General features: G+C 45.7%; 1 long non-coding RNA gene across 1 annotated transcript; it reads left to right on the forward strand.

The window, feature by feature from the left end:
- On the forward strand, positions 1-27,983 carry LOC141578024 (uncharacterized). The gene is made up of 4 exons (XR_012507926.1): positions 1-1,620; positions 9,042-9,194; positions 9,952-10,059; positions 27,326-27,983. It is a non-coding gene; the product is annotated as an uncharacterized LOC141578024 (long non-coding RNA).

Here is a 27,983-nt window from a genome sequence, read left to right on the forward strand (position 1 = left end):
CCCACCCAGGCCTTTCCATGATCCAGACTCCTGGGACCAGGTTGCAAATCCCCAGCTCCCCACTTGTCAACAATGTGACCTGGGCAACTTTCTCAAACCCAAGCTTTGCCCACCCAAGGTCATCAGAGATGGGGGATAACAGGATGTCCTGCACAGAGTGTCTGTGCAGATTAAGTGAGGTAGAACAGACAGAACAGTGGTGGGGCCTGGCCCATTGGTTGGCAGAAGGGAGCTCACCATGTTCAGCAATTTCCGCGGGTCACCCAGCAATCTGCCCAGAGGCTTAGCCACTCCATCACTATCATGTGTCTGAAGTCCACTTAACCACATGGGAGAGAAACAAACACATATTCTGAGTTTAGCTGCCACAGGGAAAAGTGTATCTGAGCGGGGAGTAATACCAGAGGGTGATCAGGATGGTGGAAGATGCCCCCTGAGTTTGAACAGACTGGAGCTGCCCTCCAGAGCCTGGGGTTAGTGAGTATGGGCTTGTAGAAATGCCTCTCTCCTTTACCCATCAATGCTAGGTCCTGCTGGTACTGAGTCCCACAATCGGTGTGCTGCTAGTGCCCTCAGCACAGAGAAAAACCCACAGGTTCCCACAAGGCTTCGGCCATGTCCTCTGCTTCCTGAACCCCCATTCTGGTGACCCCACCTGGGATGCAGAGATGAGGTGAGGCAGGGGCTTGTGCTGTCAACACCACTGCTCTACCCTGGGAATCTGACACACAGTAGGTTCTCGGTAAGTCATTGTTGAATGAACAGCAATACTGGGCCAACTTTCTGTGGGTGTCTGTGCCCCCAGATCAGGGACCCCTCAGGGCCCACCTCACAAGTGACATGAAAATAATAATGCCACCAGGAGCAATAACAGTTCCTCAGAATAAGTGGGCTTTTCCAAGCACTCTCCACCTGTTGCAAAGGCCTCCCAGCAGGGAAGTGGGCTGTCAGGGGCAACACTGCACTCTCCACTGTAACAAGGAGAAAGCCAAGGGCCACAGAGAGGAATGCCTTTCCAGTGTCACTGCTCACTTTCCCACCTTTTGGGAGACTGGGAGGCTTTTCTACTTCATTCTGGCTCTGAAGCACCAATACTGTTTGGACATGCCTCCCTCCCTGGAGCAGGGAATCACTAAGTGACCTGTCACTTGTCACCAAGCAGACAGGCTCATTTCAGCTCATTGTGCCACCTGCAGGTTGTACTAGTAGCAGGATCCTCTGGGAGACATCACAGTCTCCCAACCTGAAAACAGGTGAACAGCTCGCAGGTTTCCTGGAGAGGATGGTCACATGGCCTTGATCTGGCCAATCAGCATTTTCCATCCTCCCTGGCCACTGTGATTGGCTCAGGGCTGGGCACCAGCCCAATCAGGCTCCACGGAGGTCAGGCCTAGTTACTGGAATCCTGGGAGCAGAGAAGTTCTATTTCAGTTGGGAGTTGAGGGGTGATGATGTCAGCCTGTGGCAGTTGGTGACTATCTTGCTCTCATAAAGGCAGAGCCATGTGAAGATGACACCAGTGGCAGAGCCCAGAGGTGGGGAAGGATGACTTCTGGTGATGTCACTGAGCACCAGGTACAGCCCTGCCTGAAGCTATCTCCCTGTGGATGTCTCAGTTAGGTAAGTCATTCTCTCCTGCCCTGTTTGCTTCTTTAAGCCACTTTGGTTTTCTGTCACTGGTTTTAAGAAAAAGTTTGACTATTCCTTCAAGCTGGCTAAATGGAGACCCTGGAACTGCAACAGTGTGGTGACAGGCAACAATGTGGCTAATAGACTCCAGAGGCCTCTGTTCAAACGGGGGATTGTAAATGACAAGGGAGAGTACACATGGCCTCAGTGAACAGACTTGCTAGTGGTAGCTCGCAGTTCCTGGATATTAGAGTGCATGCAATCAGCCAAGTCTCAACTCTGCTCTCACACCTGCTAACTCATACATCTCCTCTCCCACCTGCCCGGCCTAGGGGGGCTGGACACCCCCGGGCACCTGAAACAGCCCAGGGCTTTGTGTTGTAATTTACACAGGCTGCCCCCACTTCTGAGGGTAAGGGTGACTGGGTTCCAGTTTACAGAGAAAACAGACTAGACGGTCTCACTGGTGAGCTGTGGGGGTGGGACCCCAATCTACCATCTGACCTATGACTTCAGAGAGGACAGCCTCCCCACCCTCAGCCAGGATGCTTGCTAAGCCTAGGGGCTCAGGAGTCCTGCTCCCTCCAGCACCCCTCCTGGAGGTGAGAGTGGGGGTGGCTCTGCCCTATAAAACATTCACCCCTGCAGGGGCACACGTGTGACCTCACAGTCTGTCATCCCTTCCTTATGACCTGGACCTCCTTGGCAGGGCATGACAGGTGCCTTGATGTGTGAGAACTGCAGTTCATTGGTGCATACGTGGGCAGGTGCACCATGTCTGAGAGGACAGCACCCCAATTTAAGCCCCCTCCATGCTCAGATGATTACATCCTGGAATTGAGGGGTTCCCAGGGGTCAGGTGGCCAATTCTGGCCTTAGGGGCAAATTCTTATCACCCAGGGGGCTAATTTTTAAATTAAATTACACATTTACAATTCAATAGTCAAGCCCCTTTCTCAGCAGCCTTGTAGCCTCTCAGCTTTTACCCCTCGCTGTGACCATGTTCTTAGCTTCAAATTGAGTGCCATTATGTACATGAACATGTCCCTGTCATGTGTCACCTTCAGAGTAAGGGGCCACCCAAAACTCCCCTCCCTTCCCCTTGTCGATACCTCCACACAGGGAGTAGGGCCCTTTCGATGCAGTTGTGCAAATGTGTGAGCTAAGGGTTTAGAATGATCAGGCTAGGAGGGGTCTGCCCCACATAGCAGGGCAGGTGGGCTGGCAGGGGGTGATGGTTCACTTGTAAAACTCAGCTGGTGTCAGGCAGCGACAACAGACTGGCAGCCAAGGGCTCAGCTGGTGCAGAGTAAGCGGATTAAATGTGTTCACCCAGACGCCTCGGGGATGGCAGCCCTGGAGTAAGACTACAATTGAGGAAGGTGGAGGGTCCCCACTGCCTGGACCTCAACCTTCTAAAAATCAGGACTGAGATGTGGCTTTGAAATCAGAACACTGGGGTTCAAAGCTTCCCCCAACACTTGGTCAATAATTCAAAGCAAATGAGCCTCAGTTTTCTCATGTGTAAAATCGGAACATTGAAGCCTCTCCCTCTGAGGGTGTGGAGGGAAGTAAATGCGGTGACAGCAGAGCACAGGAGCTGTCTGGGCTGAGCCTGCACACAGGCAGGCCGTTGTTGCTGCCATGACCACCGTCTTCCAGGGCAGGGTCTGCACACTCTCCCTGTGAAGGTCCAGACAGTAAACATTCTAGGCTTTGAGGGACCTACAGTCCCTGTCACAACTACCACCCTCTGCTGTTGGAGGACAAAGGCAGCTCCTACAGTAGGTAATCCAGGCTCGCACCCCCACTTCCTGGGATAAGTATTCCTGAGATACAGTTGTCACATAACTTTGTTGGCTTTATGTGTGCAGCATAATGACTTGTTACATGTGCATATTGTGAAATGATCACTGCATTAAGTTTACTTGACGTCTGTCATCACCCATAGTCACACACTATTTTCCTTGTGATCAGAAATTTTAAGAGGTACTCTCTTAACAACTATCAAATGCACAGCGCAGTGTTGTTAACTACAGTCACCTTGCAGTACATTATGTCCCCAGGACTTGTTTATCTTCTAACTGGAAGTTTGTACATTTTGATTATCTTCCCGAATTTCAATCACCCCCTGACTCACCTCTGGCAACCACCAACCTGATCTCTGTTTCTATGGGTTTCGGTTTATTTTGTAGATTCCACATATAAATGAGATCATAGGTATTTGTCTTTCTCTGTCTTATTTATTTCACTTAGCATAATACCCTGAAGGTCCATCCAAGTTGTCACAAATGGCAGGATTTCATTTTTTTAATGTCTGAATAAGATTCCATTATATATACATATATATGCGTCACGTTTTCTGTATCCATTCATCTGTTGATGGACACTTAGGTTGTTTACATATCTTGGTTATTGTAAATAAAGATACAGTGAACGTGAGGGTGCAGTTGTCTCATTGACATAGTGATTTCATTTCCTTTGGATATATTCCCAGCAGTGGACTTGCTGGATCATATGGAAGTTCTAATTTTAAATTTTGGGGGAGTCTTCTTACTCTTTTCCAGAGTGATGGCACCAATTTACATTCCCACCAACATTGCAGAAGTTTCCTTTTCTTCACACCACCACCATCACTTGTTATCTCTTGTATTTTGATGACATCCACCCTGACAGGTGGGAGGGGATATCTCATTGTGGTTTTGATTTGCATTTCCCTGATGGTGAGTGATGTTGAGCACCTTTTCATGTACCTGTTAGACATCTGTGTGTCTTCTTTGGAAAAATGTCTATTCAGTTCCTCTGCCCACTTTTTAAATCAGATTGCTTGTTTTTTTGCTGTTGAATTGTAAGAGTTATTTATATGTTTTGGGTGTTAACCCCTTATCAGATATATAGTATGAAAGTACTTTCTCCCCTTCTGTCTGTTACCCTAACCTCTGCTTTCTGGATGACAGGGGTCCAGGCACTTGGGAATCTCTGTTTCTCACATGTTTCCAATGGTGGGTGGGTGAGGGCTGTGTTGTGATAAAACTGCACAACCGTGGGTCACTACCCCTTCTTTTAGAAGGTGGGCTCTGAAGAGTGCAGTGTGGGCAGGGATGTTTCCCTGAAGTCATCATTTGGATGGTCATGTGCCCTGGAACTCACATCTTCTAGCCCGGATGTGATGGGGGAATTTGCAAAGGGAGGACCTTGAAGCTAAGAGACTGACCAGGTGCTCTTGTGTCTTGTTGGAAGGACCTGGAAACAAAGTTGTGTGGAACAGGGACTCCTCCAGGTCACAAGGCTCAGTTCAGACTTCTGGGATGCAGAGACCTGCTCTGAGCCACTGTCACTGAGGAGGGAAGGGCCTCAGGCAGGAGGGAGTGGTTGCTGGATTTCACTTGCCCTGTTTGTCAAGTATCAGCTCTGGTGATGTGTGGCACATGGGCTTAGCTTTGGGCATGTAAGAGGAGAGGTTCCTGGGGAAGGGCTGGCTTTTTCCTCTGATTGAGGTCCTACTGTGTGCCAAGAACAGCAGTCCTCTGAGTCAGAGATGGAAAGCCAGGCACAGAGAGGTCAGGGAGTTTCCAGGTCACACAACATTAGGGGCATCATTAGGGTCTGATGCAGACCTGACGCCCAGCCTACATTCTCTCTCCTTTCCCAGGACCATCATGATCCCACATGTCAGCATCACCCAGAGAGGCCCAGGTATGGGCACTGGGACATTTCCTGCCTAACATTCCAGGAGCCTTAAGAGGGAGGACAAGACACTTCCTGAGTCCATGATGCCCAGAGGCTGCTCTCAGCGAGAGGCCCAGCACACACTCTTGGATGAATCCTAGCTCTGTCCTGAGTCGCTCTGTCCTCCCTGCCTCAGTCCTTCTGCCCACATGGGGCTGGAAACAGCAGCCACTTCACAAAGGTCTAAGGAAACTCCAGGATCCTGGAAGCAGCGCCCTCACACAGGGAGCACGGTGGGGTCAGCCTCCATTGTCTCCTTAACTTTTCCTCACCTCTTTGCTGGATGAGGAGTCCTATCAGGGCCCAGGCTTGTCCCTGTTCTCACCCCAGATCAGGGTCCAGCAGGTGGTGGTGTCCAGGCTGGACTCTGTCCTCTGCCCCTTCTGGGCACCCTCATTCCCTACACCTCGGCTGCCTGGACACTGTCTTCCAGGGGCCACTCTGTGCCTCCCAAACCTACCTAGCATCCACCCACCCTGGGTTACTCCATCGCCCTCTGGCCCTTGGACACACACCTACTCCGTGTTGAGTGGAAATGAGGTGACGGACATGCTGGGCCTCCTGGACAGTGTGGGGAAGCCCGATATCCCCATCCTGCCCACCGCCCCAAGAGCCCAAGTTGGGGAGAGGGTGTGCCTCCATTCATACTCTGATTTGCTCAGATTCTCAGCACCTACTTTTCTGGGTGGATATGGGGGCAGAGGGATGATGTAAAAGCAGGAGACCTGGACAGCAGAGCATGAGAAGGGGGCTAGCCCAGGCTGGTCTCATAACCCCCTTAGCCTTGGCTTTCTCATCTTTAAAGTGGGACAGACTATTGTGAGATGAGCAGGATCCTGACCCATAGTCAGGCACTGTCCTACACGCATAAGAGGAGATCACTGACTCCTCATGAAAATCTGTGGGGCAGGGACAGGCGTTATCACCCATTTCTGCAGAAGAAGTAACTGAGGCACAGAGAGAACAGGGGAGGTGACCACCCCAGATTACAGAGCCCAGGCCATCTGGTTCCAGTGTCCAGGCTCATGGTCAGTGACCACTCTGGGTTTCCTTCCTCCCTTCACCCTCCACTGGGACCCATGGCTGCAGCCTCATCTCAGTGTGATTGTTCATGGGGAGCAGGATGGGGGCACAGAGGGCCCGTTTCTCTGAGCACTGCTTTCCCAGAAGTCTCAAGGGGTTGACTGTATTCACTACTGGACACCCAGGCCTGGGCCCAGGCCAGCCACACTGCAAGGCCTGAATCAATGATGAGTGAATACCGGGACCTCTGCATGTACCTGCAAGTTGCTCCCATTTCCTCATCTCCACGTCTGGCTACCCGGCCAACAACTTATGTCATCAGGCCTCTGCCAGGGACAGTGAAGGGGACCAGAGCTGCTCATCTGGGGACAGGGAGCCTCAAGGGCCCTGTGTCTGTCCCAAGCATCTCCTGGGCCAATTCACAGGGAAGCCCAGCCAGCTTCCAGGAACAGCAATCAGGCCCCAATCCCAGGGGTGTAGAGTAGGTCTTGAGGGGTGTTTCCTGAGACTGACTTTGTGTATGAAGGGGTCCTGGGGGTCAGGCTGCTTTCAACCTCCATTCCAGGCCCATACCCCTGCTGGCAGCATGAAGCTAGTCATAAAGGACACAGGCTGTGGGGCCAAGGCTATAGCAGGGCTCTGCTCCCTCTCTGTGGCTCAGTGTCCTCATTTGTATCAGAGAACTAGTAACAGGGCAATGGGAGGGCTCACTGAGACCCTCCTCTGTGGCTTTGGTTGGACACTGCCCTCTCTCTGCTCAGTGCCCTTCTCTGTAATAGAGAACTAGTAACATTTTTCTTAGCCCCTTTTGGCCCCATTTTTCTGAGTCTCTTTCCACATTGAGCCCAGGGCTTTCACAGAGATCACAGACTTGGGAGGTAATCAGAGTGTGGTCTCAGCCCTAGTGGTCCCAACTGAGGCCAGAGGAACTTCAGGAGGGGTGGGAATCCAGAAGTGCTTCATGGAGGAGGTGAGATCTGAGCTGTGTCCCCAAGGATGAGCTGTCATCCAGCTGAGGCCTGGCACTAAACAGGACACATATACATGGTGAATGAGGGTGTGAATGAATGAATGGGCACCCCTCTAACAGAGAGTGAGGGGGGAAGTCCCCCAGGCCAAAGCAGGAAACACAGGGCACCCTGGGGGAACAGAGGGCGGGGCTGCAGTGTGATGCCTGCCTCACCCTTTATGGGTGTCTTGCCCCACTTTAGCCTGTGTTCTGGTGGATTGGGAGCCCTTGCCTCTCCTCTGCTCCAGGATCCTGCTCTTCATTCCCAGCAACACCCGCCTGTGTCACCTCAGTGTCCCCAAGTGGACCTGGACCTGTCTTGTGGGAGATTGTGAAGAGGGATTTGGTGTGCAGCCCAAGACTGAAGTGGGAGGGAGAGGATAATAGGGACCTCCAGAGGGGATCATGGGCTGGGGGAAATCGGAGGGGTGGGGAAGGCAGAGACTCAGGGCTGAAGGATCCTGCTAGTGGTGGCTCCTTCACAAGGGGCTTCACAGGGAGGAAGCATTCATGGGGTAAAAGCAGAGCTCAGTTTGGTGCTCGCTGACATGGAACAGCTCATCACAGAGACGTCCAGAGGAGCTGGATATAGGGAACAAAGGTGCCACTGATGTCAGGGTCAGAGCCTGAGACCCAGATGAGGTGGGGCGGTGGTGCAGGGTAAGGGGCTTGAGGATGTCAAGATGTTCATTCATTGGGGTCCTCAGGGTGGGGAACTTCATGTTCATTTCACATGGTGCCTGACAGAGCTAGACTTAGGGAGCTCACTGAGTAGACACGTGCTGACAACCTAGAGTCTCCTGTTTCCACATAAAGTCCCTGGTGTGAAGCCAGCTGGCACTCTTTAGAGTCATACACCCTCACCCCTGGGCTCTCTGTGTGCCTAGAGCCCAGTGGCACCTTACCTCCCACTCCCCACTGCAGGACCCTTTGCACAACTGCATTTCCACAAGCTATAAAACATCTTCTCTTGCTGTGTGTTTACCCTATGAAAACTCATTGCCCTAGGAAGAGAGGCCTCACATCCTGCCCTTATTAAAGTGGTAAAGCCTGTTGTTCAGAGAAGCCCCTGTCAGATCTCACAACCAACCAGGTACCTGTGCATGAATTGATCATGCAGCCCCCTCCTCCTTGTGTGCACAGCACCCCCCCCAATAACAGACCCCACAAACTCAACCTTGGCCCTCGTGTAGGCACCTCTTGCCTGTGTGGCCTGATGTTGCCTATAGCAGTGTCCCTATTAAACTTTCCTAAACCCTTCTCAGACCCTGGTAATTCTTTACCAACCCAAGTAACTAGCCCGCCATTGTGCCCACAACACCTGAAACAGAATTGGCTAAATTATGCAGATTGATGATGCAGGTTAATTTGCTATAAAGGTGAAATCAAGGTTTACAAATAAAAGCAACATACATACTCACGGCAGGACTAAGAACTCACACGGATAACTAAGACCCTCCACGCGCATCCCACTGTGGCCTCAGGGCCTTTGCGCTGGCTGCTCTTTCAGCCAGGATCTCTCTCTGCCTGCTTCTTAAACACCTCCAGGAATCTGCTCAAATGTCCTCCCTGACCTTATTTTTCTCCATGGAACATATCACCTCCGGACACTGTGCATATTTTACTTGATTTTCTCTGTGTCCCCCACCAGGCTGTCTGCTGCATGAGAATGGAGACCTGCCTGCTTCACTACCTGCTATGCCCGGTATCTGGAACCCGCCCAACACACAGTAGGACGTCAGCGAATGTGTGACGGGTGTGTGATCACTGTAGGCCACAGACAAAAGTCTTCCCAGTAGTGATGGTAAGAGTCATTCATTCTCTACTTACTGAGCCCTACTGTGCACTGGATACTGACCTGGGTGGGAGGCATGCAGTGGATGAGACACAGTGAGCAAACACAGCATGTTAGGAGGGACACGTGCTCTGGAGAGCACACAGGGCTGGGGGAAATCAGGAGTGCAGGAGTGGAGGAGAAGAGGGCCAGGTGGAGACAGTGGTGGCAGAAGAGAGAGAGAGGTGGGGCCCAGGTCTTGCAGGGCTTGATGGCTCCTGTGAGGGCTTTTCATCAGGGCAGAGGAACCATGGCTGGGCGTGGAGCAGGGGCCCGTGTCCTGAATGCTATGCAGGAAATGGAGAAGTTGTCTGCTGGGGAGATGTGCGTGGAGAAGGCTGTCCCTGTAGACTGTGCAGGCAGGGAAGGCTCCTCTGAGGGGGTGACATCTGAGCTGAGCCCTTGTATGGACCGTGTTTCCACCTTCTGTAGACTGGATGCTTTCGTCTGCCCTGCAGGCCTATGCAGGACACACCCTGTTCTCAGTCACCTGGACTTGGCCTCCTGCCTCCCTTGTGGGCCCTCCCACCCCAGAAGGAGTCCTTCTAGATCTAACGTACTACCTCCTCCACTGGACTTGGACGCACACTGAGCCACTGTCCACCTGCCCAACTCACCCAGAGTCAAGTCCAGACACTTGGGGGAGCCCCTCCACCCTAGAGCCCATGAACTTACTCAAATGGCCAGTCCTCAGCCTGCTCACATGCCTCACCCTCCCCTCCTGCAGAAACCCTGTGACAGATCCTGTCCACAGCACCCTGCTCCTCCAATCCTGACCCCAGGCTTTCCCATGGTGTGTGACCCTGCATGGGGTGCAGTCCCCTCCTCCAGTCTGGTGAGTAGAAACTACCTTTTCTTTTTTCTTTTGTTAATATATTTATTTTTTAATTTTTATTTTATTGAGTTATAGTCAGTTTGCATTGTTTTGTCAATTTCCAGCATAGAGCATAATTTTGTCAATTGTGTTTACCCTTTCAAGAAACCATCTCTTGGCTTGATTTTTTCAAATGTTTCTAATATCTCTACTTTATTTATTTCCTCCCTGATCTTTATTATTTCCTTCCTTCTGCTTACTTTTGTTATTTTTTGCTCTTCTTTTTCTAATTCTTTTAGGTGGTAAGTTTGATTGTTTATTGCAGTTGTTCCTCTTTTTTCAGGTAGACCTTATTCTCTCGCTATAAACTTCCCTCTAAGCACTGCCTTTTCTGGATCCCATAGGTTCTGTGTGGTTGTGTTTTCATCATCATTTGTCTCACTGTGTTTTTTTATTTCTTCTTGATTTCATCATCCACCCTTTTTTTTTTAAAGTAGTATGTTGTTTAATCTTCATGCTGTCATTTATTTCTCCTTTATTTTTCTGTAGTTAATTTCTAGTTTTATGGTATTCTGTTCAGAAAAAGTTGCTTCAAATATTTTCTATCTTCTTCAAATTGTTAATGCTTCTTTTGTGCCAAAGTATATGATCTATCCTAGAAAATGTGGTTCGTGCACTTGGGAAGAATGTATATTCTATTTTAGGGAAATATAATGTTCTGAAAATATTAACCAAGACAAATTGTTCTATTTTATCATTTAATTTCTATGTTGTCTTATTAATTTTATGTATGGAAGATCTGTCCAGTGATGTTAATGGATAGTTAAAGTCTTCTACCATGACTGTATTCCGATCAAATTTTCCCTTTTTATCTGTTATGTATTTAGGTGCTCCTATGTTGGGTTCATATATGTTAATGAGTGTAATATCTTCATCTATGACTCCTTTAATCATTATAAAATGTCCTTCTTAATCTTTCTTTATAATCTTTGTTTTAAAGTCTATTTTATTTGAAATCACTGTTGATATTCCTGCTTTCTTGTCATTTCCATTTTTGTGGAATAACTTTTTCAATCCTCTCACATTCAATCTATGTGTGTCCTTCTCCCTAAAGTGGGTCTCTTGTATACAGTGTATTGTAGATACTTGCTTTATTATCCACTCTGCACTCTATATCCGTTGATTAAAGCATTTAGTCCATTGACATTTATAATAAATATTGATACATATGTGTTTATTATATTTTGAACTTTGTTTTGCAGTTGATTTTGTATTTCCTCTTTGTTCCTTTCATTTTCTTTTTGTGGTTTGATAATTTTCCTTTTTATTATCTTGGTGTCTTCTTAGTTTTGTGACTCTATTGTAAATTTTTGGCTTGTGGTTACCCTACTTTGTACATATATTAACCCATTACTATATCTGTTTGTTTTAAACAGATAGTAATATAAGCTCAAACTCATCCTACCAAGAACAAAAGAGAGAGAGAGAGAGAGAGAGAGAGAGAGAAACCTGTATATTTTCTTGTTCGCCTCCCCCACCCTTAATGATTTAGTTGTCCTCTTTTATGATTTCATGTTTATTCTGTTGTAATTCATTGTAGCAATCACCTTTCCAATCATGGTTTTCTCCTTTTTGTAGCATCCTGCTTCTTTTCTGTTTAGAGTAGGTCTTTCAATATTTCCTTTAGCATAGGTTTAGTGTTGCTAAATTCTTTTAGTTTTTGCTTGTCTGTGAAGTTCTTTATCTCTCCTTCTATTCTAAAGGATAGCCTTGCTGGATAAAGTATCGTAGGCTGCATCATTTTTTCATTCAAGACTTTGAATATTCCTTGCCCCTCCCTTCTGGCCTGTACTGTTTGTGTAGAGAAATCAGCTGAAAATCTTATGGGGGTTCCCTTGTATCTCATTCTTTGTTTTTCTCTTTCTGCCTTTAGAATCATTTCCTATTCTCAACCCTGGTCATCCTAATTGTAATATGTCTTGGTGTGGGTCTGTTTGGGACCTCCTTGTTTGGGACGCTCTGTGCTTCCTGTACTTGGATATCTGATTCCTTCTTTAGGTTTAGGAAGTTTCCAGTCATGATTTCTTCAAATACCTTTTCAATCCCCTTTGTTCTTTCTTCTCCTTCTGGGACCCCCATTATGAGTAGGTTGGCATGCTTTATGTTATTCCATAGGTCCCTTATATTGCTTTCATTGGTTTTTATTTGTTTTCTCTGAGCTGTTATGTTGTCCTGTCTTCTAAGTCACATATTCATTCCTCTCAATTATCTAGCCTACATTTTACAGCCTTTAGCTCAACTCTCATCTCAGCAAATGAGTTTTCCAATTTTCACTGGCTCCTCTTTAGAGTTTCAATTTCGTTTTTTGACATATTCTCTGTCTCTATAGACAATCTCTTTTAGTTTCTTCAGTACTTTGATCACTCCTTTCTTGAAATCATCTAGTAGACTATCAATGTCTATTTCATTGATTGTTCTTTCAGGGGATTTATCTTGTTCTTTTAATTGAGAGAGGTGATTCTGCTTCTTCATCTTGCTTATATCTCTCTGGCACTATGGCTTATGGAGTATCAGTTATCTACTGTCGTCCTTTAGGAGTTTATTTATTTATATAAAGTGGATGCAGAAATAAAACTAAGCACAAAGAAATTAGTTTTAAAAGCAGTATAATCAATAACAGAAGAACATATTGAAACAAGATAACAATTGATTTGGGATGAATTTTTAAAACATTAAAGGAAGAAAAATATTTGAGAACAGAGTATAATCATAACAGAAGAACAAAACAAAGATAAAAATGAAATTGGACAAATTGAAAGATAATAATATAAGTATTTTAAAAGAAAATTTTAAAAGGGATTAAAAATAGAACTATAAAAATTATTTAAGAAGTAACATTTAAAAAGTAAAAGAAAATAGAACAGAAAAAGAAGAGAGGATGTTCCCGTGGAGATTGTGTGCCCTTAATAATTTTATCAAGAGGTCTTTCTTAAATAAGTGAGGTTGCCAAGTCTTACTTCTGTGCCTTTTGTCTGTTATCCCTTTGGTTACGGATGTGGCCGTTAACCTGTTAACCAGAGCCTACCCTGGTTATTGAATGGGGACTCCTATTTGTTTTGTGGTTGTCACAGCTCCTGCCCCTGCCTTGTTTCATGAACTCAGCTCATTGGTTCCAGAGACCCTCTGGTCACACCCTTGGTCTGTGCTGCTCCCAGTGCCTGGAGGTAGACATGTCACATCTCCTCCCAATGCTGCATCTTGGTGCTGCTCTCCTGCATGTTAGGTGGGCAGGCTGTGCCCCTTACCAATGCCGTGTCCAGGTGCAGCAGTCCTGCACAGTAGTTGGGTTGGTTGCTCCCCTGTTCAGTGCTACTCCCAACTCCACATCTGTTCCACACTCTGTAGGTGGGCTTGAGGCAAATGGCCACACCAGCCCTAGTCCCTGCTCTTTGCCAGAACTCTGCTCCTTGTTCATTTGTCTTAGAGGTGCGAGTTCGTAGAGGCACCAGGACAGAACCTTCCTATATGTCTGGGGATGTAAGCAAGTCTGAGTCCCACCTATGAGGCTGCAGAACTGCCAGGTACATATTCAGGTTTCAACCCTGCCTCTGCCTGGGTGGGTATGATGGCTGTGGCTGAGCCTCATTTCTCTTCTTCTGAGAAATCACCAGTTATGTTGCTGTGGGTCAGCAGAGACAAAGGACAAAACTCCCCTTCCCTCAGGCAAGCCAGCAATGTTGATTTGCTTTATTTTTTTTTTCTTATTTTATGGGGGGCCCAGGCTGTTCTGATCTGTATACAATCCAAGCAGTTGTCCACAGCACACTGTAGTCCCCCAGGGTTACCTCTGTACAGTCAACCAGAGTCTGCCTGGATCCAGCAGCCTGTCCCTTCCCATCCCTGATTCACTTCTAGGTTTGGGGGTTGTTGACACACTTTGTGCCCATATTACTTAATTCTGTCAGTCAAGGGCTGTTCTGTACACATCTGAGCCTCAGAGGTTCCCTGTCCATCCTGCTGACCTCTCCGTTGGAAAGGGGGAGACCCAGTCAACCAGCACTATCCCTCCTTTGCTGCTCCCTCTTCAAAGGACCAACCCCAATCCATTTTGCATTTTCTTCCTTCTTTTTTCCGTTTCTCCTACCAGATTGGTGGCACATTTCGTCTTTTGAAGATGGCAATGTTTTATCAAAGTTCAGCAGATGTTCTGAGTTGATGGGTGTGTCTGTGAATGTCAGTCTTGGTGTATTTATTGGAGAGGATAAGATACAAGTATCCTTCTACTCCACTATCTTGGCCTTTCTCCAAGAATATGCAGTCTTAATAATTTTGTCATAAGGTTGTTTTTAATTATGGGTGGTTGCCAAGTCTTCCTTCCATGCCTTTTGCCTGTTATCCCCTTTGTTGGTGGTGTGGCTGGTGTTCTGGTGGCCTCAGTCTGCCCTGGCTATTGAGCAGGAGCTCCTTTTTTTCCTGTGGTTGTCACACTCCTGCCCATATCCTGCTGTGAAAACTCCACTTGCTGGTTCCAGAGGCCCTCCAGTCGTGCTCCTGGTCTGTGTCCCAGCATCAGTTTGTGGGTGGTCTGCACCCCCACCAGATGCCTGGTCCCAGCACCACACTTGTGCAAAGTAGTTGGCAGGTAGCTCCCCTGCCGCATTAGGTCCACGCTTCATAGGTGGACTCAGAGAAAACAGCTGCACTAGCCGTCACCCCTGCTCTGTTCCAGAACACTGCTTCTTGTCCATTTGTCTTAGAAAAGCCAATTCAGAGAGGCATCGCTGTGTAATGGTCCCCTCTGCTTGAGACTGTAAACAAATCTCAGTCCCACCTATGAGGTTGTGGAGCCCCTAGGTAGGGTTTCGGCTTTTGACCCCTCCTTCAACTGGGAACCATGGACCAGAAAATATGGCGGCTATGGCTGAGACTTGACTCTCTTCTCCCAAGAAGTCTCCAATAATGGCACTGTGGGTCTGTGGACACAAAGGCTACGGATCCCCTTCCCCCCAGGGCACACCAGCAGTGTTGCTTTGCCTTTTTTTTTTTTTTTTTTTGGATTTTATGGGGGACCCAGGCTGTTCTAATCTGTATACTCTCCCAGCCATGGCACACAGAACATTGCAGTCCCCCAAGGTTTCCTCTGTACAGTCAGCCCGAATCCTCTGCTCGACTCAGACAGCCTGTCCCATCCCACCTCTGCTGGTTCACGTCTAGGGCTGGGGATCATTGGGACTCTTTGTGCCCAATTAACATAGTTCTGTCAGTCAAAGGCTATTCTGTACAGATCCGAGCCGCAGATGTTCCCTCTCCATCTTGCTGAACTCGCCATTGGAGTTGGGTAGACCCAGTGTATTAATGCTATTACTCCTTTGCAGCTCCCTCCTCATTGGAATGGTCCTGAACTATTTTCCTTTTTCTCCTTTTCTCCTACCAGATTTGTGGAAAATTTTATCTTTTGAAGAAGGCAATATTCTGTCAAAGTTCAGCAGGTGTTCTGGGTGGTGGGTGTGTCTGTGGATGTCACTCTTGGTGAATTTGTGGGAGAGGGTGAGCTCTGAGCATCTTTTTTACTCCACCATATTTCCTCCTCCTTCACTTTTTCTTTTGATTGGAACACTTAGTCCATTGACATTTATAGTAGTTATTTTATAGATGTGGTTTTATTGCCATTTTGAAATTTGTTTTCCAGTTGATTTGGTATTTCTTATTTGTTTCTTTCTTTTAATATTTTTTTTCATTTTTGTCATATGATAAATTTCTTTTCTATAAGCTTGGATTCTTTTTGGGTTTTATGACTCTTTATATACTTCTGATTTGTGGTTATCTTGTCTTTCAAGTATGGTAACCCCTAACTTCATCTGTTTGGTTTTAGTTGATAGTCATGTAGGCTCAAGTGCATCCTAAAAAGAAAGAAGACAAAAAGAAAGAAGAAGAAAAAAAAAAGAAAGGGAACAAAATCTATATTCTCTTGCTCTCCTCTTTCACCTTTTATGATTTTGCTATTCTCTCTTTCTTTCTTGCTTTCTTTATTGACTTACTGACTTATTTATATCTTCATGTTTTCCCTTGCAATTCACTGTATTTATTGCATTTCCAATTATGGTTTCCTAACTTTTATAGCTTCCTGTTTATGTTTTATTTAGATTAGAACTTTCAAATTTTTTTTAGCATAGATTTAGTACTGCTGAATTCTTTTAGTTTTGCTTGTCTGTGAAATTCTTTTTCTCTCTTTCTGTTCTAAATGAGAGTCTTTCTAGATAGAATATCCTAGTTTGCAGCCTTTTCTCATTCAGGACTTTGAATATATCTTGCCACTCCCTTCTGGCCAGAAGTTTTTATGTAGAGAAATCTGCTGAATGCTTATTGGGCTCCCTTGTAACTAACATTTTGTTTTTCTCTCACTGCCTTTAGAATATTTTCTTTATCTTTAACTTTAACCATTTCAATTATAATATGTCTTGGTGTAGGTCTGTTTGGTTTCTTCTTGTTTGGGACCCTCTGTGCCTCCTGTACTTGGATAATTCTTTCCTTCTTAAGGTTTGGAAAGTTTTCAGTCATGATTTCTTTAACTATTTTTTCAATCCCCTTTTCTCTTTCTTCTCCTTCTGGGACCCACTATTATGCATAGGCTGGCGCACTTTATATTATCTTGCTTTAATTGGTTTTTATTGGCTTTTCTGTCTGCTGTATTGGGTTATTTCTTTTATCTTGTCTCCTAAGTCATTTATTCATTCCTCTGCATTATCTAGTCTGCTTTTGATTGCCTGTAGTTGAATTTTCTATTTTTAACTAGCTCTTCTTTATAGTTTAAATTTTCTTTTCAAAGTTTTCTGTCTCTATTGATAGTCTCTTTTAGTTCTTTCAGTGTGTTGTTCATTCCCTTTTTGAAGTCTAGTAGACTATCAGTCTATTTTACTGATTGTTCTTTCAGGGGATTTCTCTTGTTCTTTTAATTGAAAGTGGTTCCTCGGTTTCTTTATTTACTTATATTTCTCTGGCTCTATGTATTTCTTCTAGACCCGTTTCTGAGCTGTGGTGTGTAGTAGGCAGTGTGGGAGCACTTCATTTGTGAAGAAAAATAGGCAGATGTCCACTTGGGAGTTCCCTCTGTGGTGTTGTCTGTCACTTGTTATGCAGACTTACAAAGTACTATTTGTTGATGTTGGCTTTATCCCTGCCTTATCTATGGGAATGTCAGCCACCTACTCTGGTGCCCCTCAGGTTCTGAGCCCCAGGAAACATCAGTGCAGATCCAGCAGTGTCAGTCCCTTGGACCTGCCTTAGCAAGTGTGTAGTCACACACATGCATTTGTGGTCCACTACAGGTTCAGCTCAAACCCCAATCCCGCATCCACATATGGAACCATACACCACCCTGTTGTAAATACCCTCACTGGCCACCCTTCTTGAGTCAGAACTGCACTCACTGCCTGTAAGTCCCAGAGTTGTGGATCCACAAAGTGACCAGAGAGAGCAAATCCACCCTCTCTGCCTGGGGCTGTAAACAAATCTCAGCCCCACCTGTGAAGTTGCAATGGCACAGGATATGGATTCAACATTCAGCTCTGCCTTTGTGCAGCAGTGTTGGCTATGACCAAGCCCCATTTCTCTTCTCATGAGAACACACCAACAATGGAGCCAAGTGGAGAAAGTGACTTTGGCACAGCCGTGCATCATTCCTCCCCCATTATACCAACATTGGTGCTTTTTTATGAGAGTTTCAGTCTGTTCTTTTCCACACACACACACACACACAGCCAGAGCTCACACTGCCCTCTAGTTTCCTGATGCTGCCTCTCTGCAGTGTGACCCAGCCCTCTGCCTGGGCTCTTCACTGACTCCAGTAGCCAGTCCTGGCTCATCCCTGCTAGTTCATGTCTAGTGCTAGTCATCATAGGGACCTTCTGTGTCAGTTCCCCAGTTCTGCCTGCCATGCAGTTGCCACTGTCTCCTCCAAACCTTGGAAGCTCTGCTTCTTTCCTAGCTGATCTCCCAGCTAGAGAGGTTGTGTCCCAGTGTGAGGGTGCCTTTCTTCCTATGCTACATTTTCCCTGCAGGATCAGTCCTGCACTGAATTTGTCTTTTTTCTTTTTATTCTTTACCATATTTTGTGAGAATCTTCCTGTATTTCAAAATGAGAGACTCTCTCCAAGAGTTCAGGAGGCTTCTGTGCAATTCAATGTTTTTGTAGATGTAATTCTTTGTGTATTTGTGGGAGAGGTCAAGCTGTGAGTCTGTCTACTCTGTCACTTTGGCTCCTTCAAATTTTAAAATAGGGCTAGGTCTTTTTTAATTACTCTCAACAAGGTGTTGTAGTTTCCAGCGTACATGTCTTGTAATTTTTCCTTGCCTCTATTGGATGCTGATTCAGAACATACACAACCTTCTAGAGAAACCTGTCCCACCCTGCCATTTGCTGCCAACTAGCTGGCCTGTGTCTGAGTCACCAAAAGGTTTTGTTCTTTATCTGATTCTTAATTCTTTAGAATTTATCATTTTACTCTCATAAATGCTGATTGTACTTGTAACAAATACTTTAAAATAAAAATAATAAACTTTATGCTGTGGATTCAATATGAATGAATCTCAAGTAACATATGCTTTAAATACCTTAGAATTAGTAAAGCAATATAGATACATTATGAACACTTGAAATGTTGCCTAAAGGAAAAGTGCAGAGATTTGCAAATCCCACCCCCAGAAGTGACCGTCATGAATGGCTTGGTGAACATCTCTCAGTCTCTATCTCTCTTATTCTCTCTGCCTCTGTCTCTCACACACCACAAGATTCATTTACATCTATGATGATTTGACACATATGTGGTCATAGATGGCATCTGGGATGTAGATGATGGATTAACAAGCATCCAAACTGAGGGCTTCCTTGACATCAAGTAAAGACCTAGCACTCATTTTTCCAGCTGCACAACAATCATTCCTCCATGTGAACCAGAACTGATGAATCCCACCCCCTCTCCATGAACATTAGTGTTGCTTCCAATCTCCTACTAGTTAAACAAGAACTGTGATGAACATCCTTGAAAAGACGTCTTTGAAAAATTGTGCAAGAATTTTAGCATGATCAACACTAAGCATCAGCACTACTCGGAAAGGGGTGAACTTGTGGAACTGTAATTCATCCTGCATACTGTTCTCCCAGAGAGGAGTGCCTGCTCACTCTTCCCTCCAGGGGATCTACTGTGGCTTCTGCCTCCTCATGTTGTCACTAGAGCTGGTTGTCACCAGGCTAAAGTCCTGCCAGTGTGATGGTGACCAATGCTGTCTCCAAAGTGTGTACATCTGTGTGCATCCTCACTTGAGAGGTCAAGCACCTCTAATATACACTGGCCACCTGCATTGCCTCTTGTTGGAATTGCATGTGTTTGTTCTGTTTCTGTTTAGAACACAGTGTTTCAAGAAGTTTTTGGACCACAGGGATGTGAAACCTTTCTCTGACTTTAGGTTATGAAAAATGATTTTTCCAGGTTGTGGTTTGTCTTTCATGGCTTTTGAATATTATTATTTTTTATTTTGTAGGTTATGTTTTGCCACAGGAAGAGCTAAGCATCTCACTTCTGGCTCTGGTTTCACACATAGAATAGCAGTGCCTATCTCGAGATTATGCACATAGTTACTAAAAATTTTCATTTTGTACATCTCATGTTTAATCCACCTGGGTTTCCCATTCAAATAACCAAAATGCTACTTCAAGTAAAAAAAAAAAAAAAAAAAAAACACCAGTCCCTTGTTAAAATATGAGAGCAGACACAAACAGCCACCTTTTGTATGATTTCACTGATAGGGAACATCCAGGGTAGGGAAAGACACACAGAAAGAAATAGGATTAGGGCTTTTCAGGGGCTAGGGGAGGGAGAAAAGAGAATGTGTGCTTTGGATACAGGGTTTTATTATGAGGAAAGAAAGTCTGAAACTAGACAGTGATGATGGTTACACAGCATTGTGAATGCACTTAATGCTCCTGAATTGCACAATTTAAAATGGAAAAACATCTAAATTTTATTATTGTAAACTTAAAACATAAAAATAGAAGATACTCTAAATGACATGAAAGAAAACAAGGAAATTACAGAAAAAAACAAACAAAAATTATGCCAGGAGAAGGGAAGTAAAGTTTGGGTCTGGGAGTGGGTTGATTCTGAGAATTAGATGACAGTGTTGGTGTTTGCAGAGGCATTTCAGCCCGTAGGGGTGGTGATGCCTGAATTGGCTCTGGGTCTCATAGAAGTGTGTGTGTAGGTGCAGGAGGAGCTACAAGATCAGGCTCAGGGTCTCCCTGCAGGACTGGTAAAGTAACCTGTCTCTAGGTCTCCTGTAGGGCTAGTCTTACAGTCTCCCTGCAGAGCTGGTGGGATGTGACATGGTTCTGTTTTTTGCAAGTGCAGGTTCGGGTTCCCCTGCAGGGTTGGTAGAATGGCACCCAGTCCTGTGTCTCATGCAGATCCAGCTCAGGATCTCATGCAAGACCAGGCTCAGGGTCTCCTTGTAAGGCTTGTGGAATGAGACCCCATCCTTTTTCTCCTGCAGCAGCAGATTCATGGTGTCCCTGCAAGGTTTTGCAATTTCACCCTACTCTGTATCACCTGCAGGAGCAGGCTCAGACTGTCCCTGCTGGGTTGATGGAATATGACCCATCTCTGATTCTCTTGCAGAAGCAGGCTCAGGGTCCCTTTACAGGGCTAGTCAATTTTGTTCCAGTCCTATGTCCCTTGCAGGTGCAGGATTGGGTTCTTCTTTCAGGGCTGGTGAAATGTGACTCAGCTGTTGGTCTCCTGCAGAAACATGCAGAGTTTCTCCCTGCAAGCCTTGTGGAATTAGACCCAGTGCTGGGTCTCCTACAGGAGCATGCTCGGGGTCTCTATGCAGGGCTAGTGGAATTGGACCTGGCTAATGGTCTCCCTGCAGTGCTGTTGGAATTGGTCCAATTCTTGGGTGTCTTGAAGGTGCAGGCTCTAAGTCTCCCTGCATTGCTGGTGAAATGTGAGCCAGTTGTGGTTCTCCTGAAGGAACAGTCTCAGGGTTTCCCTGCAGGGCTGGTGGATGGGACATAGTCCTGGGTCTCCTGGAGGAGCAGGCTCTGGGTCATTTTAGAGCTGTTGCAATATGACCAATCTCAGGTTCTCCTGCAGGAGTAGGCTCGGGGCCTTCCTGCAGGGCTAGTGGAATTGGACACGGCTCATGGTCTCCCTGCAGTGCCATTGGAATTGGTCCAATTCTTGGGTCTTTTGAAGGTGTAGGTTCTAAGATTCCCTGCATTGCTCATGGAATATGACCTGGCTCTTGGTCTTCTGCAGTAGCAGGCTGATAAATTACCTGTAGGGCTGGTGGAATGTGACATGGCTCTTAGTCTCCTGCCAGAGCTGATTCAGGGTCTTTCCACAGGGCTGGTAGAATTGGCCCCAGGCCTGGGTCTCCTGCATGTGCAGGCTCAGGTATCCCTGCAGGGCTTGTGGAATGTGACTGGGTTTCTGTTTCCTTCAGGGTCAGGCTCAGACTCTCCTTGCAGTGTTGCTGGAATGGCACATGGCTCTGAGTTTCCTGTAACAGCAGTCTTATGTTCTTCCTACAGGGCTAGTGGAATATGACTCAGACCTTGGTCACTTGCAGGAGCAGGCTAGTTTTCTCCCTGCTGGGATGGTGGAATCAGACCCTGTCCTGGGTCTTCTGCAGAAGCAGGCTCCAGGTCTTCCTGCAGGGCTGTTGGAACATGACCACATCACTTGTTCTGCTTCAGGAATAGGCACAGGGTCTCCTTGCAAGGATAGTGTAATTGGACCCAGCTCAGGGGTCACTACAGGGCTGATGGAATGTGACCTGGCTCTGTGGTTCCTGCAAGTGTAGGTTCTGTGTCTCCCTTCAGGGTTGGTTTAATGGGACCCATTCCTGGGTCTCCTGTAGAAGTAGGCTCAGAGTCTCCCTGCAGTGCTGATGGAATGGGACCCATCTCTGGGTCACCTGCCAGAACAGATTTGGACTCTACCTTCAGGCTGGAGGAATTGGGCCTGTTCTTGCATTTCCTGCAGGAACAGGCCTTGGGTCTTCCTGGAAGAATACTGTAATATGACCCATCTCTGGTTCTCTTGCAGGAGAGGCTCATGGTCTCCCTAGAAGGTTAGCAGAATTTGTCCCATTCCTTGGTCCAAGGCTCAGGGTATCCCTGCAAGGTTGGTGGAATGGGACCTAGTCCTGTGTCTCCTGCAGCAGCAGGTTCTGTTCTCTTTGCAGGGCTGGTGGAATGTGATTCCACTCTGTAGTATTTTTTGCAGATGCAGGCTTAGGGACCCCACCAGAACTGATGGCTCTTAGTCTCCTATGGGAGCAGGTGAGGGATTCCCTGCAGAGCTGGTGGAATTCGTCCCAGTCCTCGGTATCTTGCAATTGCAGGCTCAGTGTCTCCCTGCAGGGTTTGTGGAATATGACTTGGCTGTGGGTATCCTGCAGGAGCAAGCTCACTGTTTCTGTGCAGGGTTGGTGGAATGAGATCTAGTTCTGGCTCTTCTACAGGAGGAAGCTGGGGTTCTCCCTGGAAAGGCTGATGGAATTGGACTGGGATGTCTGTCTCCTGCAGGAGCAAGCCTAGGGATTACCTGCAGAGCTGGTAGAATGTCACACAACTCTTGTTCTTCTGCAGGAGCTGGCTCATGTTCTCTGTGAAGGGCTTGGTCTCCCCCAGGATTAGGTTTGTAGTCTCACTACAGGGCTGGTGTTATGTGACCCGATCTGTGTTTTCTGCAGATGCAGTCTCAGTGTTTGACTGCAGGTTTGGTGGAATGGGACGAAGTCCTGGGTTTCCTGGAGTAGCAGGCTAACAGTCTCCCTTCTGGGGTATTGGAATGTGACCCAGTCATGTGTTTCCTGCTGAAGTGGCCTCAGGATATCCCTGCAGGGCTGTTGGAATTGTACCTTGCTCTGTATCACCTGCAGGATCAGGTTTGTGCTCTCCCAGCAAGGCTGGTGGATTTGGACCTATTCCTGGGTCCCCTGCAGGAGCAGGTTTTCAGTCTTCCTGCAGGGCTTCTGGAATATGACATATCTCTAATTTTCCTGCAGGATCAGGCTTGTGGGTCACCCAGCAAGGCTAGTGGAATTAAACCCACTTCAAGGCCTTAGTGCATGGTTGATGGAATGGGACTCAGTCCTGGGTCTCCTGCAGGAATTGGCTCAGAGTCTCCCTGCAGGACTGGTGAAATTGGACCCATTCCTGAGTCTCCTGCAGGAGGAGGCCCTGCATCTTCCTGGAGGGATGGTGGAATATGACAGAGATCTGGTTCTCCTGCAGGAATAGGCTCAAGGTCTCCCTACAAGGCTAGTGGAATTGGACACATTCCTGGATCCATTGCAAGTGAAGGTTTGAGGGTCTTCCTACACAGCTGGTGAAATGTGATTTGGCTCTGAGTCTCCTGCAGGAATATGCTCAGGGTCTCCTTGAAAGATTGGTGAAATGGGACACAGTGCTGTGTCTCTTGCAGTAGCAGGCTCAGGTTCTCCCTACAGTGTTGGTAAAATTGGACCTGGCTCTAATTCAACTGCAGTAGCAGACTGAGGGTATACCTGCATGGCTGGTTTAGTGTGAAGGAACAGCAAGTCTTAATATATTGGCCCACTCCTGGGAAAAGTATAAACAGGGCTTGGTGCAAGGTCTCTTGTTTTGTCTGAAAAAGCCCCTTGAGATGTGTTGATTCTGATGACCTCTTCCAAGAACTTAAACACTTTTAGAATCTCTGCCAACTCATCTTGTTTAGACTGAAGGAATCTGCCTTTCATCAGTTCTTGGAATAGAGATCAACACAAAATGAAAGAGGGAAGAAAAAATTACCAATCTATCTATTGAGAAATCAGCTGAAGACATTAGAAAGTTCTCTTGCAATGCACTTGTTTCTATTTTGGTGCATTTAGAATCATTTCTTTATTATCAACTTTGGCCATTTAAATTAGAATATATATTGTTGTAGGCCTACTGGGGTTCATTATGCTTGGACCCTCTGTGCTTCCTGTGTTGAGATAGCTGGTTCTATCTTTGGTTTAAGAAAATTTCAGTCTGATTTCTTCAAATATCTTTTCAAACCATTTGTCTTTCTTCTTTTCCATGTGGGATCCCTATGAGTCATAGACTGTTATGTTTTCTCTTACCCCAGGTTTCAGTTGCATTGCTTACATTGGTTTTCACTTGCTTTTCTATGTCGTGTTCTGACTGAGTGATTGCGGTTATCCTGCTTTCGAAGTCACTTATTTGTTCCTCTGCATTATCTAGTCCGATTTGGACTGTCTTTAGCTTAGCTCTTCTCACCGTTGAGTTTTCTGATTCTATTTGGCTCATCTAAAGTGTTTCTCTTTCCATTTATACTAGCCTGCATTTGTATTCATAGACTCAAGATTTCCTTCAGTGTTTTTATGTCCTCCCTTTTCAAGTCATGTTCTAGTAAATTTTGGTGGTCTATTACATTGGATGTTCTTTCAGGAGACTCCTGTCGTTTGAAAATTTGGAATGGTTCTTTTAACTTTATTATATCTCTCTATCACTATGGGTTAAGGATTATCAGTTATCTATTATAGACTTGAACAGCTTTTGTAAGTGAAATCATTTCTGTGCACATTTAGTATTAATGCTGTGAGGATTGTTTTTGGTATGTAATGATGCCATGCATTCCTTCTGTGTCTGTTGCCTGTTATATCTATGATTGCTAGTGTGGTTTTTGTTGTAGTGAATACAACCTATTCTAGTAAAGTTAGCAGAGTGTCATTTTGGTTAAATGCTTATAGCTCTGACAGTGCTGGGACTAGTAATTTTTGCTGGAATAGAGGCTTCCAAATGGTTTCTGGGCTGCCGCCTGGATATGTGGATAGGGAATGGTTCCAATACACTCTCATGAAAGTGCATTCGTCCATACTATTGCCACGGAAAAGTCAAAATTTTATAATGGGTTCCCTCAGGTTCTCTGCAAACAAAAACAAAAGTGGAAACAAATCTAATGATGTCACACATTAGAACCTGTTGAAGCGTGCAGTGCCACAGTTGGGTCCTTAGTGTAGTACTGGGTCAGCACCACAACTATTGTTGCATTAGCATGTGGTAGTCAAGGCTGATGGAAAGGCTTCAAATTCACCTATTGTTCTGCAGATCTCTGCTCCAAGAACTCTTGCAATAAGGCATTGGAACTCAAAGGCAAGCATGAGGCATTTCAAAAACCTCTGCTTTGGACAATAAGAAATTTCAATCCTGCCTATGAAAGTTGCAGATCCTTGGGCTATAGAATCTGATTTCAACAATAAATTGCCCTGGATTCTAGAAACTAGATGAAGATGGCTCTGAATGAGACCCATTTCTCCTTTATGGAGAAAATGAGCAATTATACCGTGGATGTGGAAAGACTGTGACTAAGGCCCTGGGTTACTAAGCTAATCCACAACACATATGCCAGCAGATTTAATATTAAGAGAGGACCCAGGCAGATCTGTTCTCTAGATAGTACCAACCACAGCCCAAAACAATCTCCAAACCCCTGGGAATAAATTTGTGACATCAGCCACAGCCCTAACACACAGATTCCACAGGCACTCCTAGCTCAAAATTAACAGGTGGAGTATTGGTCTGGGAATGAATTGCAGAGAAATTTTGTGATTATTGCTTTCAGATATGTCAACCAAACGTCCACTATGCACTCTTTTAACCCTCAGCACATTGTCTTCCATCTCAAATGACCTGTCCACTTTAGAGTGTGCATTCCAGTAAAACACAGTTTCCCCTTTACTGCTCCCTCACCAAAGGTCAGGTCCTGCACTGATTTCCATTCTCTAATTTGCCTTCTACTCTTTCCAGGTTATGTGAGAATTTTCTGACTTTTGAAGTAAGAGATGTTTGGGCATTTTTCAGCAGGGTTCCTGAGCCAAGGGCTGGGAGAGTGTATGTTTATCTTGCTGTATACATGGGAGAGAGTGAGCGAAGTTTGCACTGGTACTCTGACAGTTTGGCATGGATAAATTAACACAATTTAGTCATAACTCACAGACACTTGATTCTTGTTTAGCTATTTTTCTGTATATCAATTGTGGGAGGATGTGTCCGAAAACTCCAGGTCTGACAATGTGTTCATACCTCAGTTGCAGACTTTCAAATAATAAACAGAATTGAATTACATACATGGGAAATGTATCAAAATAAAGACAGTTTTAGAAACATACTAAATCTAACTATAAGACAGTGTTGCCAAATTTAGGTACCAGCTTGAAATTTCCAAATAAGAAAAATGCACAGAAAATATAAATTAGCAGCCAAAAGTCAAGAAGGAGGCAGGTCAACAGTTTTCTCTTCGTGCCTCCAGCGCTAACAGAAACAATGAAATAATTCTTAGAACCATTAACAACCACAACCATAGGTTTCCATTGTGCATGTGGTGCCCTTTCCTAATAATGACACATACTAGTCAATGTTGGCGATTCAAGGGGAAAAATTATTATTTAGGAAACCACAAAGAAACCCAAACAATGTATTTTTACATAGGCTTGGTTTCAATAGCACTTAGAGATATTACAGATATGAGAACACTGCCGCAGCTTTGCTAGGCTATTGAGAATCATGTGCTCGTCTATCAAAGATGAGAATGTTTAATCGACTAATTATGTTGAGAAAAGCAATTTAACCCAAAAAATACAGCAATCACATTATATCCTGCTCCTGGGACTTGACAAAAGGGAAAAGATGGTCCACAAAAAAAGTGTCACTACATATCTATCCCAACAATTACACTTCATTTCAAAACTGAATTATAATAGTTACAAATACTGTTTTGAAATAATTAGGATAAATAAACATCCAAATTCAGGCAAAAAATTCACTCACTTACAAAACTCCCTTCACACCAAAGTAGACATAAGCCCAGCATTTGCTGAATCTAGGGGAAGATCATCATTTCAAGTTGTGAGCGAAGAATTCAATACCAATCTATTTTAGACGAGAGTAGTTGACAAAGGAGGAGTTCACTGTTGTGCACAGAATGTGAAGGAGGAGGAACTCTGATACTAGGAGGGGCTTGCTCAGCTCCTACTGGCTTCATTGCAACTCAAGTGCTGATTCTTTGAAATGGATACATGAGGGGAGGGGAGGGAAGAGCAAGTGATTGATACCAAGGGCCAACCCTGGGAAAAGGCTTACCTGTGCCTTATGCTTGGTCATCTGAGTGGTGTATAAATGCCCCTTGGGACGTGTGGATTCTCACGACCTCTTCCAAGAACATGAGCACTTTTATCATCTCTGCCATCTCTTCTCTTTTAGACGTCAGTAATCTTGGACCCGTTCTTGGAGCAGAGAATTGAGTGACTTTCTCAAGTGCACGTTGACACTCCATATGTTTCTGCCAGTATCAGCGAGGTTCAATATGTCTCATGAATGCCTTTCGAGCCTGGTATTCTCAACAGAAGTCTCCATGCCAGTATTCTCCATTGTAGCAGAACAACTCTCATCAATGTGTTTGCATCTCACCCCAATCCATGCAGCCAGCTTCTCTGCCAGCTTCCTTCATGTCTCCTATAAAGTCAAATTCTAAAGGACAGGGCAAGTCTGAAAGTACCTCGGAGCCTCACCTGTAAGCTGATGACAGGCAGATCTTCCACTGTATGCCCTTTCAGTTTCTGGAAACTGACCCGTGAACTCAGGCCATTGCGCAGCACGAGTATCTCGAACTTACACAGATTCCTGAAAAAGAGACTTAAGCCAAGCTCCATAGAGGGCGGTACCGCCTCCATGACACTGATCCACCCACAGAATTCTACCCAGTTACCTTGGATCCACCAGCCACAACAATCCTGGTGGAACACACCAAGATTCCACCTGGAATCCAACCAGTAACTACCATCCCCAATGGTTGCTGCATATTGTAAGTGTTGGGGGAGGGGCTGCATCAGACGAGAGGTTCCAAAGGTAAATGTGATTC

Source organism: Camelus bactrianus, chromosome 6 (genome assembly GCF_048773025.1).
Source record: "Camelus bactrianus isolate YW-2024 breed Bactrian camel chromosome 6, ASM4877302v1, whole genome shotgun sequence".
In the NCBI taxonomy this organism is placed as follows: Eukaryota; Metazoa; Chordata; class Mammalia; order Artiodactyla; family Camelidae; genus Camelus; species Camelus bactrianus.